Here is a 16140-nt window from a genome sequence, read left to right on the forward strand (position 1 = left end):
GGGTGTATAAACTTGGTGAGTTTGTGGTTCGTTTCATGTATCTTTCATGTGTGTACGTAAAATACTTTTGAAAATATAGCCTTTTTAAAAGGAATGAATCATTTATGCCAACCCTGTATAATGGTGTGCTATTGCTTTCATTTGATTGGAATGCAGAATAATTTTGCAGAAATTGCGAATGGAATGCAGAAAGATTTATTTGGAAATGGCTATTAAAACTTTAAGATGGCTCGAAGGTTACGTAAATGCAGTTTGCGAAGAAAGATATTCTTATCAGGAAATGGTAAAGCGGTGCAAAAATCGAGGTTATATATAAAAATTATAAAAATGTATTTTCTGATATCTTGAGTTAGAAAGCAGGCAAGTTTCTAGCGGAAAGTAAAAATTAAAAAAATGATTGCAAAATCGCATGCTAATATTCTTCGAACGCCGGTAAATATCAAGAAAGTTACGCTTAAAAATTAATTATTAAAATCGTTTCCATGAAATGCGAACTTACCTTCTGTAAAAACTACAAAACCTGCTGGAAAGCATTTTGCTTCGTCTGTTTTTTGTTTCTTAGTACATTTCAGCTTACTTGAAATCACAAAATCAACTGAATGTTTGTGAGTCCGGTGCTTCGACAACGATATCCTCGACAACGATATGGAAAGTAAAGAGCATAAAATAAGAATTACATAAAAAATAAGAAAGCAGTTATCAGTAAATTACACAGTTCGGTCAATTGCTATTTTTAATTGAACAGAAAATGTGTTCCAATCTATTCTCTATCAAGTGAAATACGAACTTATTCGAACTTTTGTACTAACAAATTTCAGTTATTAAAGTACATATTTTAACTTTGGTTAAAATGTAAGTTCTAGACACCTTATTAAAATACCTGTATATTCATTTGGCTCTTACTGAAAGCAAAAAAGACTATTAGCAGCGGTGTTTAGTACTTTATATAAAAGCTTACTGTATAAAAACCTTTTTTTTTTAATTGCATTTCATCTTCTGTTTTATAGTCTCAATTACACGTTATTAATCATAAAATTTTTAATCATTACAATTCCTTCTTTAATGAATTAATATGCAAATTCTAGAAGGCCTTATTAAAATACTTTATATTCATTTGGTTCTTACTGAAAACAAAAAAGAGTATTAGTGACGATGTTTAATCCCTAAGCGAACTTGGTACTCAGTTTTCAACGACTTGGTACAATTTATAACGATTTAATTATAGCATATATAACTAACATAATCGTAACATATGATTTTAATGATTTCCAACGATTCATTCTTGAAAGAATATATAAATATTTTGTTGAATTCATTCTTTATTCTTTTAACAATGGATTCTGACGAATGAAATTTCTAACGATTAAATCGTTCTATATATAACTAACAGAATCGTGGCATATATAGCTTACATATGGTATATGTAACGTAAATAGAATTACCAAACCCACTGTAAAATTAAGAATCATTCACGACATTTTATATAAAAGTTTGAATAATTAGTAAAATTCTCAGCAATCTATTGAATTGCATAACCTTAAATGAAACGTAATGAGAAACTCTGAAATTTATGTTATAGAAGAACTGCGAGAGTAAGAATATACTTCTTTGAAAACTCAGAAATGATTGATCATTAGTGTCATCCTAAGTTCATGACCAGTGATCCGTTTCAATTCGATGTCCCAAATCCGACTGATTCATGCAACAAAAATATTTTAAAACACTTTGAAGGCATCGGCAGGTGCTTATCGTCAGATTTTATCTTCTGCAAGCATGAGCAAAGCGAGAAATATGGCAATCGATATGGAATGAGGTGATGTCAAACTGTTTGACCCGACTTCTAATAATTTTCCATTTGTAATGGTCTAATGGAAGACCTCTTGACCGAGACATTGTGATCATTCGGCCGCTGCTGTCATCTGCAGCGTCTCTTACTACAATCCGTTTCTTAACTTTGGCGTGCAATAGAAAAATGAGAAGTTAAGCTATAGATTAAGAAATTTCCATTAAGTGAAAACAGCTTGTGAGTTTCAAATATCTGAGTATCTGGTTTTAGAGTATATCTAAAACGAGAAAGGACTTTAAAAGTTTATTTATTATCTGTCAGTAAAGAAAGAAGACATTTACTGCCTTATGCATGGGTTACGAATTTTGGTTATATATGAATAACTTTAGCAATTATGTATTATAGTAATTATGTAAATTATAGTATCTCTCATATAATGTAACATGAAAGGCCTCAACAACGCGAAGCTTTGTCGGAAAGATAAGGTTACAGTAGCAAGTCCATTAAACGTTGGCGAGCTATAATCTGGCGATGGTTTTAGAAACTAATTATTGTCTCCAAATTTGGCTAGAAATCGCCAAATGTTGCCAAACTTGGCAACAATTTGGTCTGAACCCTATAATACTGTAATTGGTCCGATTTTTATGTAACTGTAATTGTATCTGGCCCTACGTAACTGTAACTGTATCTGGCCCTATGTAACTGTAACTGTTATATGCCTTCCAGCAATTTCGAGAAATCGAAGTTACTGGAAATTTCTCGGCGGACGGGGAAAAATTATGTAAGACCAGAGACAGAGTCAGTTCTGGGTTTAGTTCAGGATTTAGTTCAGAGTATTGAGAGATCACAGTGCTTTTTTATATTGTTTTGTGTTTAGCATTCTCAGTAATTTGAAGTGGTTACTACTGACTGTGCTCTGTCATACTGAGAAAAGTTGTACGAATACTTTTGTGAAAAGTTCCAGAAACTGTAAAGTGTTTCTTTGGGGAAAATAAGTTTTATCAAGCCATCATCGGTTCTGTCTACATTCAATCCTTTACGACGAACCCATGCTCGCGTAACACATGGTTTGACTATCAAAAGAAATTTCTTCCTAAACTGTTACGGCTTTTAACTTTCCTTATGCAGAAAAATAATTTTCTTATGAACCTTAAATTTCTCCATCATTTTAAGAATTTTCTGGCTATTGAACTGTAAAAAGGTAATAACTATCTTTGCTTTTGGTATCTTCCTTTTTTTCAAAAGGACAATTCTTAAATTCCCCTTTTATCTGTTTCAGAAGATCTGTCGTAACTTATAATACATATCATCATCTTGTTATAAACAAATACTTGACCGACAAATTTATTCTTCGGTGAATTAGTGTCAACTCCCAATTAACAGGATCAGGATTAACCGAGTTGTGATTAAAAGGAGTTACCTTATTGGGGGGGACTAAGTTTGTTTATTTTGGAACGAGAAGAAAGTTAATATCAAAAACTATTCAACAAAATGTCTGTGGAAAATAAAAAAGGAAAAGAAAATGCACTGGGGAACAGCATTGATAGCAGATAATGTCAGAGAGTTTGGCAGTTATTTAAATTCCACAACAGTGCGCAATAATGGTACGTGATCCGATAACATTGCTAAACCACTGGCTAAAAGTAAATGGTTCAGTCGTAAAAGTACTATATATCTCCGCGTATTTCCCCCCTAACTTTTTAATGTCAGGTTCTGAAAATTAAAAAAAAATATATATATATAGCTGTGTAATTTTCCCCTTCCTCAATGCATTCAGAGAACGAGCTCCTTTAAATTTTCAAATGGAATCGAAAACTACTTTCGAAGGTTATCCCGAATCTTTGAATTTTCTAACTCTGAACTTTTACAGTGAGGCAAACGGGAACTGACATTCAATCTATGATTCCTCTGAATTGACTGGCCATTCCCCTTCTCTAATTATTTATGGACGATTTAAGGCCTAAGGAGCAGCAGAGACAACAATAAAAACGGCCGAGATTCGAGTAACAGGGAAGTAGAAATGAAGCTGTTTGCTATAATATATGTTATGAATATATGTTATGAAATGAAGCTATTTGCTATAATATATGTTATATAGAAATGAAGCTATTTGCTATAATGTTAATATTACCATGCAATCTTACTGGAATCTTAGGTTTCTTTTAACGAAATAATATTTTGATAACTGCCTGTAGTTATCCATGCCTACCTTTCATTTTTTATATTCTTACTGTAACCGCGTCCTTCGAAAATTAAATTATTGGCATAATTTTACCCTCTCAAGTTTGGACGATAAAATTACCAAAAAAAAGGTAATTAATAGATAAAATTAATTTAAAAAAAGATAATAAAAGGGATAAAATTAGTAAAATACGCGATGAAATACAGTAAATCAAATGTACGGCCATTATCTTTGTTTTATATTGGCTCCTATCGAAATCCTAGAGTAATTAAAATAAAGACACTGCTTTGTTTTATTTATTTAATATTCATTTAATAAACGTAACAAAAGGAACTTATTTCTCAGATTAAAACTGTCCCAAAATTGGGGTAATTTGTTAACAGTATTTTTCTGTTTGTTATGATATGGATTGTTACTTTTTGCTGTGTTTCTTAAAGTATCCTCCTATTAACCGTAATTTTTGATTAACCGTGAACATTGCTCCTAACATCGTCCTCTATCCCTGTCAATCGGTTATTGATAGTAATGCTTTGTGTCTTTTAAAATCAGATGCATATTCCCGATTTCTTTGTACACAACGGTGTTTGTTCATTTATTTTATTTTAATCCCTCACAAAGCAGCAGATATGTATCGCATCGGTAGTAGCATGTTGATCGAAAATAGCAGAAATCGGAAAAATAAGGGGTTTTATTTTAGCAAAGATTTGTTTATGATTAAAAAAAGCCCAAGGTTTTACTTAAATGCTCAGTAATTAAAAGGCGGCATAGTGCACAATGGTTGAAACACGATTTAAATCTGTTTACACCAAGGAAGTTTGAATAAATGGAGTAAGCCTTTCCCGTATGTTCCGTGCAATGAAATTGAAGCCGTGAAACGTCAAAGTATGACGTATTTAAGGCAAATTATGCTTAAGGACATCTTTCTGAGCTTGGATACGTCAATATTTTCTCTGAAAATCAGTGTAATTTTATTTAACAATAGGTTTCCGAGTCTTATCCGTACGCTACACGGTGGTCATGATAAGTCGTGAAATCACGTTGTTGACATTTCCTTTGCTTAATTTTTGTAACGTCATGATTATTCCATCTAATCTAACTTCCTTGGTTTCCCCTATAGTATGAACTACTCGGTCACAATGATGCCACTTCATTTAGAGAGACGTGCTTAAGCTCAGCCAAATCCAAGTAATGCAGGTTTTAAATACGTGACATGATTTTTCTGCGAACGTTTTCTAAAATGAAACTAAGAACTGCGACATACAGTCTCCTTCCACTGATTCCTTTAACAATTTAATCTGAAAACATAGACCAATCACAAACTGAAATTACAAAATTTCTAGCAAAACATAATATTTATCCATAGGATAAAAAAGATAAAATACCCAGTACTTAACACAAAAATGTAATGAAAGCAGTAATGCTCAAATGAAATAACTAAAAAGCTTAGATGAGATAACAATTTCATGCGATAGACCTTTAGTTTATCGCTTTTTTATCCTGAAGTTCTAGGAATTAGTGTTAATATCAGACTATTACAGCAATTCTGCTGTGAATGGCTTTTTTTTTTTTTTTCTGCCGATAAACTCATTTCTCTTTTAACATCAAACGGGGTGACTGGAGGAGCTGAAAACGGACGTTTTCTGAAATCGTAAACATAATTTATGCGAAAGTCTTCCTGTAGTTTTCAAAGTGAAAGATTGCAGACTGTGATGGTAAGACAAGACAAACTTTAATTGTAGATAAGTTATATATGGAAATACATGTTCATCCGATGCTTCAGGATAGAATGTCATATTTGTATAACAAAAATATCATTATCTTTTTCTCTTCTTTTAAAAAAAGTTTTAATTATATCAAATAAGATAAATTATGAGATGTTATTCATTTGGGTTTTTTGCCATCTTTGCCTTAAGGCTTAATGTGATTTGAGGCACAAATGCAGTTTTTAGGACCAAAAGTCATCGTGTAAACAATACCCAAATTGCAGTAAATTTAATTACAGATATGTGAAAGAATAGGCTGAAAAAATATTCTTCACATGCAAAAGGACCGCTGTTCTCATGATGACGCATTTTTTAAAAATCAATTTTGTTAAATACATAATTTCTTTTCATCAACATAAATTTTTTTTTCTTATAACTGAATTTGAAGTATCTCACGAAATAATAGCGATTATTGTACTTAAATTTCCTTTCGTTTGTTCTTAGTTCGCGAGTTAATATAGTACTTTTGAGTTCCGCTTTCGGTGTTTAATGAAAGCATTGTAACCATAATTTTATTACGTATTAGGAAAGAGGCAAATGACTGTTGTTATTATTTTTACTTCCTTTGAACAAAGTAAAGGAAATTTTGTAATCGCGAAAATTTTCGGGTATCCTATTTCAAAGAAAATATCCATTTTGACCGCTATTGAATGCAATTTAACGATGTTTTTGCTTGACATCTGTACGTAAGGACACAATAAAGGATTCTTTTCCCCAAAACGGGTTGCAGAAGGGATTTAAAATGGATTCAGTAAAGATTTTTTTCGTGATATCTCTATGTACGTACGAATGTATGTATATATTTCGCATAACTCAAAAAATAGTATCCTCAGAACGTTGACATTTTCTATATAGGACAGCTATAACATGTAATTGTGCACCTACTTTTTGCTTGCTATCGGCCGCACCAAAAGTATATATATATATGTGTGTGTGTGTATATATATATACCCATTTTGTTACTCGGCTCCGTGAGCTCGGTTATTTTTATTCTTATATGGTGGTAAATTGTGCATTTTTTGCTTTAAAAAATTTTTGGGCATCAAAAAATCTGCCTTCCTGACTGCTTCCCGAATTGCTTATTTTTGCGTAGAAAACTCTAATTGTAATTTTTTTAAATTGTTTTACTATATTTGGTACATTATATTTTTCTATTTTTTTCAATTTTTAATAAAGATATTTTGAGGTTTTAAGTATTTTTGCCTTGTCGCGAAGTGAAAACTGAATTAGTTGAATGGGGGATATACACTGCTTATCATAAATTAAGGAATATTTTGGTTATCATAAATAAGGATTTTTGTGATATACAAAAATAGCGATAATTCCCTAAAAAAAAAAATGCTAAACGGTGTAAAATTTGAATATGTTGCTAAGTAAGAGTAGCTGAGTAAAACTGCGATATGCAAATTAGTGGCGCTGCTTTCGGAATACGTCATCTGCGAGGAGCATAAAAGTCCATGTTTGAGAGCAAGCCCACATATTTCACCGTGACAGTGACATCAGAAATCTGAGATAGCCAATTCGTAACAATGATCTCTAGGCATCGTTTGCCTGTAGAACTACGATAAAAAGCCATTGGGAGACTAGAGGCAGGACAAAGTCACACAGAAGTGGCCAGATGGCTAAATGGGAGTCCTTCTGTGGTTCATAGACTTTGGAGGCAATTTCAAATCACAGATTCGGCAACTAGGACGTTCAGCCAAGGACGGCCAACTGCTACGACGAGCGCCGATGACTGATATTTGACATTATGTGCACTCAGGAATAGAACCGCTACTCCGACTCTTCTTAGATCCTCCCTTGCTGCAGTCACCGGAAGGTAGGTGTCAACGTCAACTGTGCGTAGAAGGCTTCATGAAGGTGGTCTGTATGCGAGGCGAACAACCATTTGCGTGTCGCTCAAGTCACGCCATAGGAGGGACCGTTTTCAGTGGGAACGACAACATGTCCACTGGACGCCTGACCAATGGTGGACGGTTCTCTTTACGAATGAGTCCAGGTTTAGTCTAGAAAGCGATAGTAGGCGTTATTTGATATGGAGAGAACCTAGAACCCGTTATCATCCGTCAAACATCCGTGAAAGAGATACATACGGAAGGGGAAGTGTCAGTGTTTGGGGTAGCATCTCTTTGGGTGGACGCACAGACCCCCCATGTCTTTCCAAGGGGAACCGTGAATGCTCAGATTTATAGAGATGACATCCTTGATGTTTATGTGCGCCCATATGCCGGGGCAATAGGTGATGCTTTCCTGTTACAGGTCGACAACTCAGGGCTCGCATCGTATATGATTATCTTCAACAGGAAACAATTATGCGCATGGAGTGGCCAGCTCGATCCCCGGACTTGAATCCTATCGAGCACGTTTAGGGAGACGTCTAGCTGCTCTCAATCCGCCCCCTCAGACCCTTGTCGCGCTTGCAACTGCTTTACACGAGCAATGGCTTTCGCTTCCTATGGAGCTGATAGACCTTCATAATTGAAAGCATCACACATCGCTGTAATGTGCTGTGTTGCTTCTAGAGGCGATCATATTCCATATTGAAGGTGCTTTTCCTATAGCAAACTGACACCTTCGATTTGTTCATTTTATACATGTGCTAATTTCTATGCTACCATATTTGTCTGGTAATTTCTTTTTGTGTTATTTGATACCTTACTATGTGTTGTATATTGTGGGTAAGTATCATTAAATTCTACATGTAACTTTTTCAGTAATCGTGATTTTTGTGATTTTTCCTTAATTTATGATAACCAGTGTATTTCTAATGAAATTCGAGGACATAAGTTTAAATGAAATGCAGGAAAACCTGCTTCTAATTTAATATTCCGCACAAGAATGTCATGTGGTGTACACATGAGATTTTTTAAATTTACTCTTTCTTAAGTGCAAATACAGAATGAATTGACATACTTTTTTAACAATTTTGATAAACAATTTTTAAAAAGTTAGAAATGTTCCGAGATAAAAATTCTGGTAACAGCTTATTATTTGAAGTAAGAAATGCTACTTTTAAATTCATTCTTTCAAAATGTTACATGTAAAACAACAGATAGGTTCAAAAAGGCTTTTGGGCTCTACAAAGAGATATATTCCTAAACCCTAATTCAAAAACATTGCGAAATATGTGATATTAAAATTTCTAAGTGCAAAGTAAGCAGGAAAAGGTAGTACTGTTTTTAATGTTTCTAAAGTTAAATCGTTAACAGATAATCTATTCAAGCAGGAATCAATTGCAAAGTCTCAATACATCTGTAGCAATAGTAAATAAAATAATAAACCAATATTTAACACTTTAATAAAGCTAAAAAATTTTATGTTCGCCAACTTTTGCCAAGGCATGCGGCTCAAAGCAGAATAATTTGCCGAGCTCTGTATGAAAACTGTTTACCAGGAAATAAATGAAAATGTATTGTGATCCTTGGTGGTGGATGGGTTTACCTAAATGCCTACAGTATAAAAGTTCTCTTCATTATCGAAAACAAGGAGAATAAAATGTACAAACCTGGTTCCGTCAATGCAAAGAAAGTGTTAGTAAGGAATTTGTGATTGTCGCAGAATTCTGTTGCAATGGGAAATTCAAAATAAGAAGATTGGGGGAAAAATCGTTAAACTCAATGTACTGTCAAGAGAAATATTTGCGGCCTAAGAAATTCCATTTCTTTGTTCCAATGCTTTTTTTCAAAGTGTAAAACTACTTCAAAACAAAGAAATAAGTCATACATAGAAATGTTATGCAGTAATTTTTTATCTAGGTGATAACAGGTCCAAAATATTTTAAATGTTTTACATAAAGCACATGGAAAGTAATCTTCTGTTACGTTGGGCGCTAGTTTTTTTTTTTTTTTAATTTTAATTTTTGAATTTCCTTTTTGAATCTTTTTTTTTTAGTTTACTATGTGCAATAATTTAATACTTTACGTCTTTCCTTCATGCAAGACCAACGATATTACAAACAGAATAAATATATAACAGCTGTGTCAGGATTAGCATCCACATGTAGACAGACATTTGACAAGTACAGACAGTCCACGGCAGTTAATTTTTCAGGCAGAGGCCTCCTTTCCATACTTTATCTAACACAAGTTTCTGTTTTATTCTAACAGTGATTGTTAACAATCTGTTAATTGCTTTTTTGCTTAATTATAAGTAGTTCTTAACAGGCTACTCTTTTCCCGAACAACAGCATCCAAGCTTACTTGTAAACTTTGTAAGGCTCTTAGCCTTCTATACGGCTGCCTTCCCGGGATTGGCTGGAGCAGAGTGCAGATGGTTTCAGGCAGGAAGATAACAAACTATGAGACTAAGGCTAGATCAATGGTCTTCCTTGGTGGCGCTCACTCTCTTACATAGAAATGTACCTCTGCATTCCTTTAAAGAATGAGAACTGATGCAGGTATTGCATATATACCTTCTCAACGCATTTCTGCGAAGCCCTCTGATATTTCACATAGGGAATATTGTACTTCTAGTTTCTTGAAAAGAGCTCTTTCTATGCGCAAACTCACCAGGTTTGATGCGCTCTGGAAGATAGTGGAGGAAAAATAGAAATTTTACGAGAAGACCTTCTATCATGGAAACCGAGATGCAAACTTGTAGTCTAGAGAAAGGGCTATCAGATGTAATACTAAAAAAGTACTCTTTATATTTTAAAGATAAATTAACCGGTCCCTAATTAATTCTAAAAATGTGTTGACATCATCTGGATTAGCGTAGGAAAGTTGCATCTTGAATAATATACCTCAGCGTAAACTTTGAGATTTTCGCTTTTTTAACGTCTCATTATTAAATTACCACACTGGGTATTTCCGATGAATTTAGATTATTAAAAACCGCTGTGTTAAAAAAATTTAATATACTATCTAATGTACTCTTACTAAAATAAGTATGAGTAGATAAGTTAGTAGATTATTACTAATCTACTACTAAATTGTTAGGAATTTTAGTAGTAGATTATTAACTAATCTACTACTATAATATACTAACTTTTTCATATACTAATTAAGGAAATGGTAAATAGCTCTGAAACTATAAAATACGCTATTTGTCAAAAATATTCCTCCTCAAAGTTTACTCGGTATCGGATTTAAATTTAATTCCTCTTTAATTCAATAAATTCTGTAATGTCTGAAAGCAGAATTCATTTATTCGGACAGCATTCTTAAACCTGTGACTAATGCCAGCAAGAATACTTTCCATTGAAAGAAAGATCATTTACTAGCTAGGGGAACACTATTATATTTGCTTAATACCAGCTGGAGAGGATTAACCTATTCAAACATTTCAGCTTTGCTCGAAAGAATTACTACGAACCGCTGAGCTTTGAGATGAAAAGAGGAAGGAATTTGAAGAGTGCTTTACTTTTCTGGTATTGAAAAGCGCTGAAATTGCTGCAGGAAGAATGAAAGTATTTTTATTTTTTACGGTGGTTGAAAAACTCATGGAAGAGTAAATAAGGCTTTCTTCTCTAGCAGATGATGCACAAAAGTAAAATTATTCATATAAAGGCAAACCTTCTTCTATATGTGCGGTTATACACGCGGGAGACTACTATGATAATTAAGGTAAGTAAAATCGCTTGATAAAATGCGTACATATAGAGGAAATATCTAATAAGTTAGGTTAGGTTAGTAGTTGTTAACACATTTTGTATCACGTGCCTTTTTCACCATTGCTAAAAGATCATCCCTCTCCACTCCTTCCCAAACTTAAAAACTTATTTAGATTTAGATTACCTTTTAACGTATTTTATAAATTAAACAACAAAAAGTATATAAAATGCCAAAACTTGAATAAAACTAGTTTTTATATTCATAACATAAACTTAACAGCTAACTAAAAAAGCTGATTGCATTTTTCCTCCCTGAAAGTAGGAAATTCTCACCCCCCCCCATGTAGGAATTTCCCCCTGGATGAGAACCCCTGGGTTAGGTTAATTAGTTAAGGGAAAGCAGCTCAAGGTCTATTTGCCATAGGGAAGGGAGGCCTTTGGGGAGAATTTTTAAGAGAAACTGGCTCGCATCTATGTTACACATGGGGAAAACTAAGAAAACTTCCATATAGTCATCCCATTCGCCAGACTACGAACCCGGGTCGGACTACCAGCATTCAGTGACTTTACCGCTTAGCTGCTGATCGTCAAGTGGTTATCCTAATAAGCAGTTTTCTTACTTTAAATTTGTCATCTAGAAGACAATTATGGTAATTATTTACTACAATGGAGTCCCGACTTTACGAGCTCGTACGAACAGCAAGAAATAAGGTTCAGAAAATCAAAACGTTTAATGCTATTTAAGTCAATAAATCATTTTGAACAAAAGTTGTTGCTCATAAAGGTGTTAAAGATGTGTAACCCATAGACTAAAAGAGCGTATTAAAGTGAGGGCAATGTTACATATGAAATACGTCCAAGAAAACAGGTTCGAAGGGAAAAAAATTATAAGTGCCTAATCCTTATTCATATTTAACAAAACATTGTAAACAATAATAATAATAACACAGAAGAAAAAATTCAAATTTCAATTTATTTACTAACTGAAGTCGAAATCGTGGTCCTTGCAATAAATTTCTCTTAGATACACTATGCAATTCAAACACATTGACAGCTAAAAATGTTAAATTTTAAAACTGGTAATTATTTCAAATAACTCTAATGTGTTGAATTAATCACCAAAAAACTAATTAAACTAAAAATAAACAAATTTTTGAAAAAAATTCAAAATTTCCAGAGAAAATTTTCGAAATAAAACAAAACATCAGAATAAATAACGATAACTTTTCCCCCTCCCACAAACACAGAAAACGATATACTATATATGTGTAAACTTCTTTATTTCTTACTATGACTGTACCCTTTCTTGATGTAGTTTGACTTGCGATTCTGATAACATTCGTAGCTTTGAAGAAAATTCACCAGAAACTGTTTTCATCATGAACTCTAGGTGCTCGTAGGTCAATTGAGCTCTTTTCTCAGATTTATTAATTTTCAAATGCGAAAAACACTGTTCACACATATAAATGTAAAACTGGACTACAAATCATTAAAATCAATATATCTTTCTTTAAATTCTTGTCATAATAACGCTAATTTTCTTGCTTTCAATTTCTTGAAGCTGTAATATTCTGTGCTATGTACTTTTAAGTTACAGTTGAATAATCTTAAGAACTGATCAGCGAATAACCGCTTGAGTTCGTGAGATAGAGACAACACGTAAGAAGGGTGAAATTACCCTTTATTATTCCAATAAAGTTTAGCAGAACTCCGTTTTGGAGTTTTACAATAAAGCCGCCACTCGAGCTTGAACTTAGGAAAGTAAGAACTAAACTAATCTTAACTAAAAAGATACAGCCGAAGCTATCAAAATTCTAACAGAGTTGGCCGCTTAGCTCTAAATAACGGCGAAGCTATCAAGGGCCTAAGTACGACCGAGATAGCTTAAGAGAGAGTAGCCTAAAAAGGCAGACGCGTGCTAGCCAGAATCACTGATTCTGTCTAACGACGTCAGTAGAACTTCGCGGTTAAATACTTCTCCTCATTTGCATTCAAACGCAATTCTAAAACTACGTTCTGGCCGTAAGTTTAAGTTGAAATTCAGGAAGACAAGAAAGGAACTTTAACTCAAAATTTAACTGCTAGGTAAATTAACATAATCCTTATAATGCAATAACTCAATTATTCGGAGCTCATCCGCGTGTAAAGTTTACTGCTTTAGTTATTGTCTCAATAACCTTCTCCATCTGCAAACGTTTGGCACCGTATTTATGGCAAATGCCTAATTAAAATGTATTCAAGGGCAGTATAAAATTTCTTCGGAGGCCGTATGCAGCCCGCTGATCGCCAGTTTGAGATCACTGACACAGATTTTCATATTATGTACCTACAATACAGTTCCGAAGTTGCGTAATTTATTATTAGACTTTCTAGAGAAATAAACATAAAACATCAACTATAATAAACAAGAGTAAACATAAAAATAGACTTAACAATGACAAAAACATAAGATATATAAACCCAAAATGTAAACACATTAATAACAAAAATAAATGCAAAATAAGATTTAAAGCTTAACATAAAAATGAACATAATAATATGCATAATAATAATAGCAATATAAACAAACGTAAAAATAAACTTAAGTATTACAATAATGTAAATATAAACGTAATAATAACAGTACATATTAAAAATCTTCCACTTGCTAGCTAGAAATGCTAGCCATTCACACCATAATACAGAGGCTGTTCACACATTTTTTAGACGATGTATATTGTATTCACAAAACTAAAGTACATAAAATTCTTGTGTTTTAAATGTTCTATTTGACATCCCTTATTCTGAACTATCTTTCGACCCCGCAATTCCAGGATAATAATGCCTTTTGAAGTGGCAGAAGAGATATTCTATCCTATTCCTCCCGAACAGCTTTCCAGAGTCCTGTTAGGGTTTTGGGACAACGTTTGGATAATGCAGTTTTTAAAAGTCTGAAAGCACAAAAATCCATAGGTGACACATCGGGAGATTTAGTAGGGATATCAGTGAAGGGTATGGCCTTGATACCAGTTTTTTGTTCCATTTCTTTTAGGAAATTTACAGTGGATTTTGATGTGTGACTGCTAACTTTGTCCTGATGGAGTCTCATAGATTGATGGCGCTGTGGGTAAAGCGATGGTATTTCATTCAGAAAAATTAGCGATAAAATATGTTCCTGATAGTATTTGGAGTTAATCTTGACATTTGTTTGCACTCTCTTTATTTTTAACTTGCCATTATAAGAAAAACCAGCAACAATCATGAATCCCTTAGAAAAACTTTCTTTCGATTCTTTGAACCATGTACTTAAATTTTTTTCTCCCCTTTTATGACAATAAATGGCTCTTTTTTCTTACAGTCATTTAAATACACCCCTGCTTCATGTATTGTGACAATTGTTTTCCATTTTTCTTTGGAAAAGTGTTTCTCATATAGAATTCTGCAGCGTGTCCTGCGTTGAGCGATATGCTTTGGAAGAAGACGATGCACATTGCGTTTTTTCGCTTTCTTAAGATTTAAATCAACGTTTATCATTTTGTTTACAGTGGACACCGAGTATTTTTAATGATTTTACAACTGCCCTTTGACTAAAGGGATTTTCTTTTAACATTAAACAACGTACCTTTGCAATAGTCGAAGATGTCCGTTTTTTCCTTGGATACTTGTTTGGAATTTTTGTCCCACTTGAGGCTCCAATTTGACATTTTTTTCCTTTCTTGTTGATGATATTACCTATCGACGCTTTAGATATCACAAAACCATGACTCTCACATCGTTTTTGGATAACGGAGTATGCATATTTCTCTTTGGAAAGAGCGTACATGTAGCCTTCGAACCACTGCTTTGTTTTGTTAAATTCGCTATTTTGAATAAAAACAAAACTTTCAAGCCACAGATGATAATTTTGACTTTTAAAAACATAGTACAATTGCAATTACTTCTTTTGCAGCAAACGATTTTTTGTTACCGCTTACCAAAATCGTCTAAAAAATGTTCGAACAGCCTTTGTAACACACGACGGAATGCGATAATTGTTTGCATAATGTTCCACTTAAACAGAGACTGGTAAGAGGCACGAGACCTAGTCAGTGAAATTCACGGAGTGAAGAGTTATTATCCACTAATATTTTAATTCAGGCGCCACTGTATGTGTTATTAGGCTTTCATACCAGGAAACATAAAACATCTTATTCTCTTCGACGGAATTCGAACAATGGATCTTCCACTTGTCAGATGGACTTGCTAACGACTCGAGTATACATGAGCGAATGCCATAACTCCCAAGAAATAAAACTGTGTTTTTTTTATTTTTTATTTTATATGATGATATGAACAGAGCTTTTATTTGATACGCATGTAAAATAGTTAGCACGAAAGCTAATAAATTTTTAATATTTCCAACAAATATGTATGTATACGAATATAAAAATTTAAATTTTCTTTATAAGAGGCAAAAAGAAGAAAATATGTATTTAATAATATGAGCTTCACCAGTGAAAAACCAATTTGAAAATTCATAAAAATGACTGACTAAACACAAAAATGGAAACAATAAAAATGTAAAAATATATAAATATGTACCATATTTCCCAGCTTAGTTTTCTCCCCCCTTTTGTTCTTTGCTAATTTTATCGTTCGAAAAGTATCGTTTATTTAAAGAAAGTAAAGTTATGCAAATAATTTTACTTTCTCGAACAAAGAACAAAGAAAGTAAAAATATAAAAAATGAAAAGCAGTCTTAGATAAACTACAGGTAACTATCACAATAATATTTCCTTAAAAGAAACCTACATTCCAATAAGAAAGCAGAATAATATTAACATTATAATAGCAGACAAGATATCTTCATTTACTTCCCTGTAACTTTCTCGCCAGTTGT

At 33.2% G+C, this 16140-nt stretch overlaps 1 protein-coding gene and 1 long non-coding RNA gene across 3 annotated transcripts in view; one reads left to right on the forward strand and one right to left on the reverse strand.

The window, feature by feature from the left end:
* Positions 1 to 16140, reverse strand: part of LOC118186413 (uncharacterized) — a 110782-nt gene that overhangs the window by 46095 nt on the left and 48547 nt on the right. The gene's annotated exons all lie outside the window — the stretch shown is intronic.
* The window catches only part of LOC118197571 (uncharacterized), a 91944-nt gene continuing 81367 nt past the window's right edge, over positions 5564 to 16140 (forward strand). For both annotated transcript variants that reach the window (XM_085825445.1, XM_085825448.1), the window contains exon 1: positions 5564 to 5680. The gene's annotated coding sequence lies outside the window, so the exon portion shown is untranslated. The remainder of the gene's footprint in view (positions 5681 to 16140) is intronic.

The sequence above is a fragment of the Stegodyphus dumicola genome, chromosome 10 (assembly GCF_044657685.1).
Source record: "Stegodyphus dumicola isolate Sdum_Otavi_A_Nest chromosome 10, ASM4465768v1".
Lineage (NCBI taxonomy): Eukaryota > Metazoa > Arthropoda > Arachnida > Araneae > Eresidae > Stegodyphus > Stegodyphus dumicola.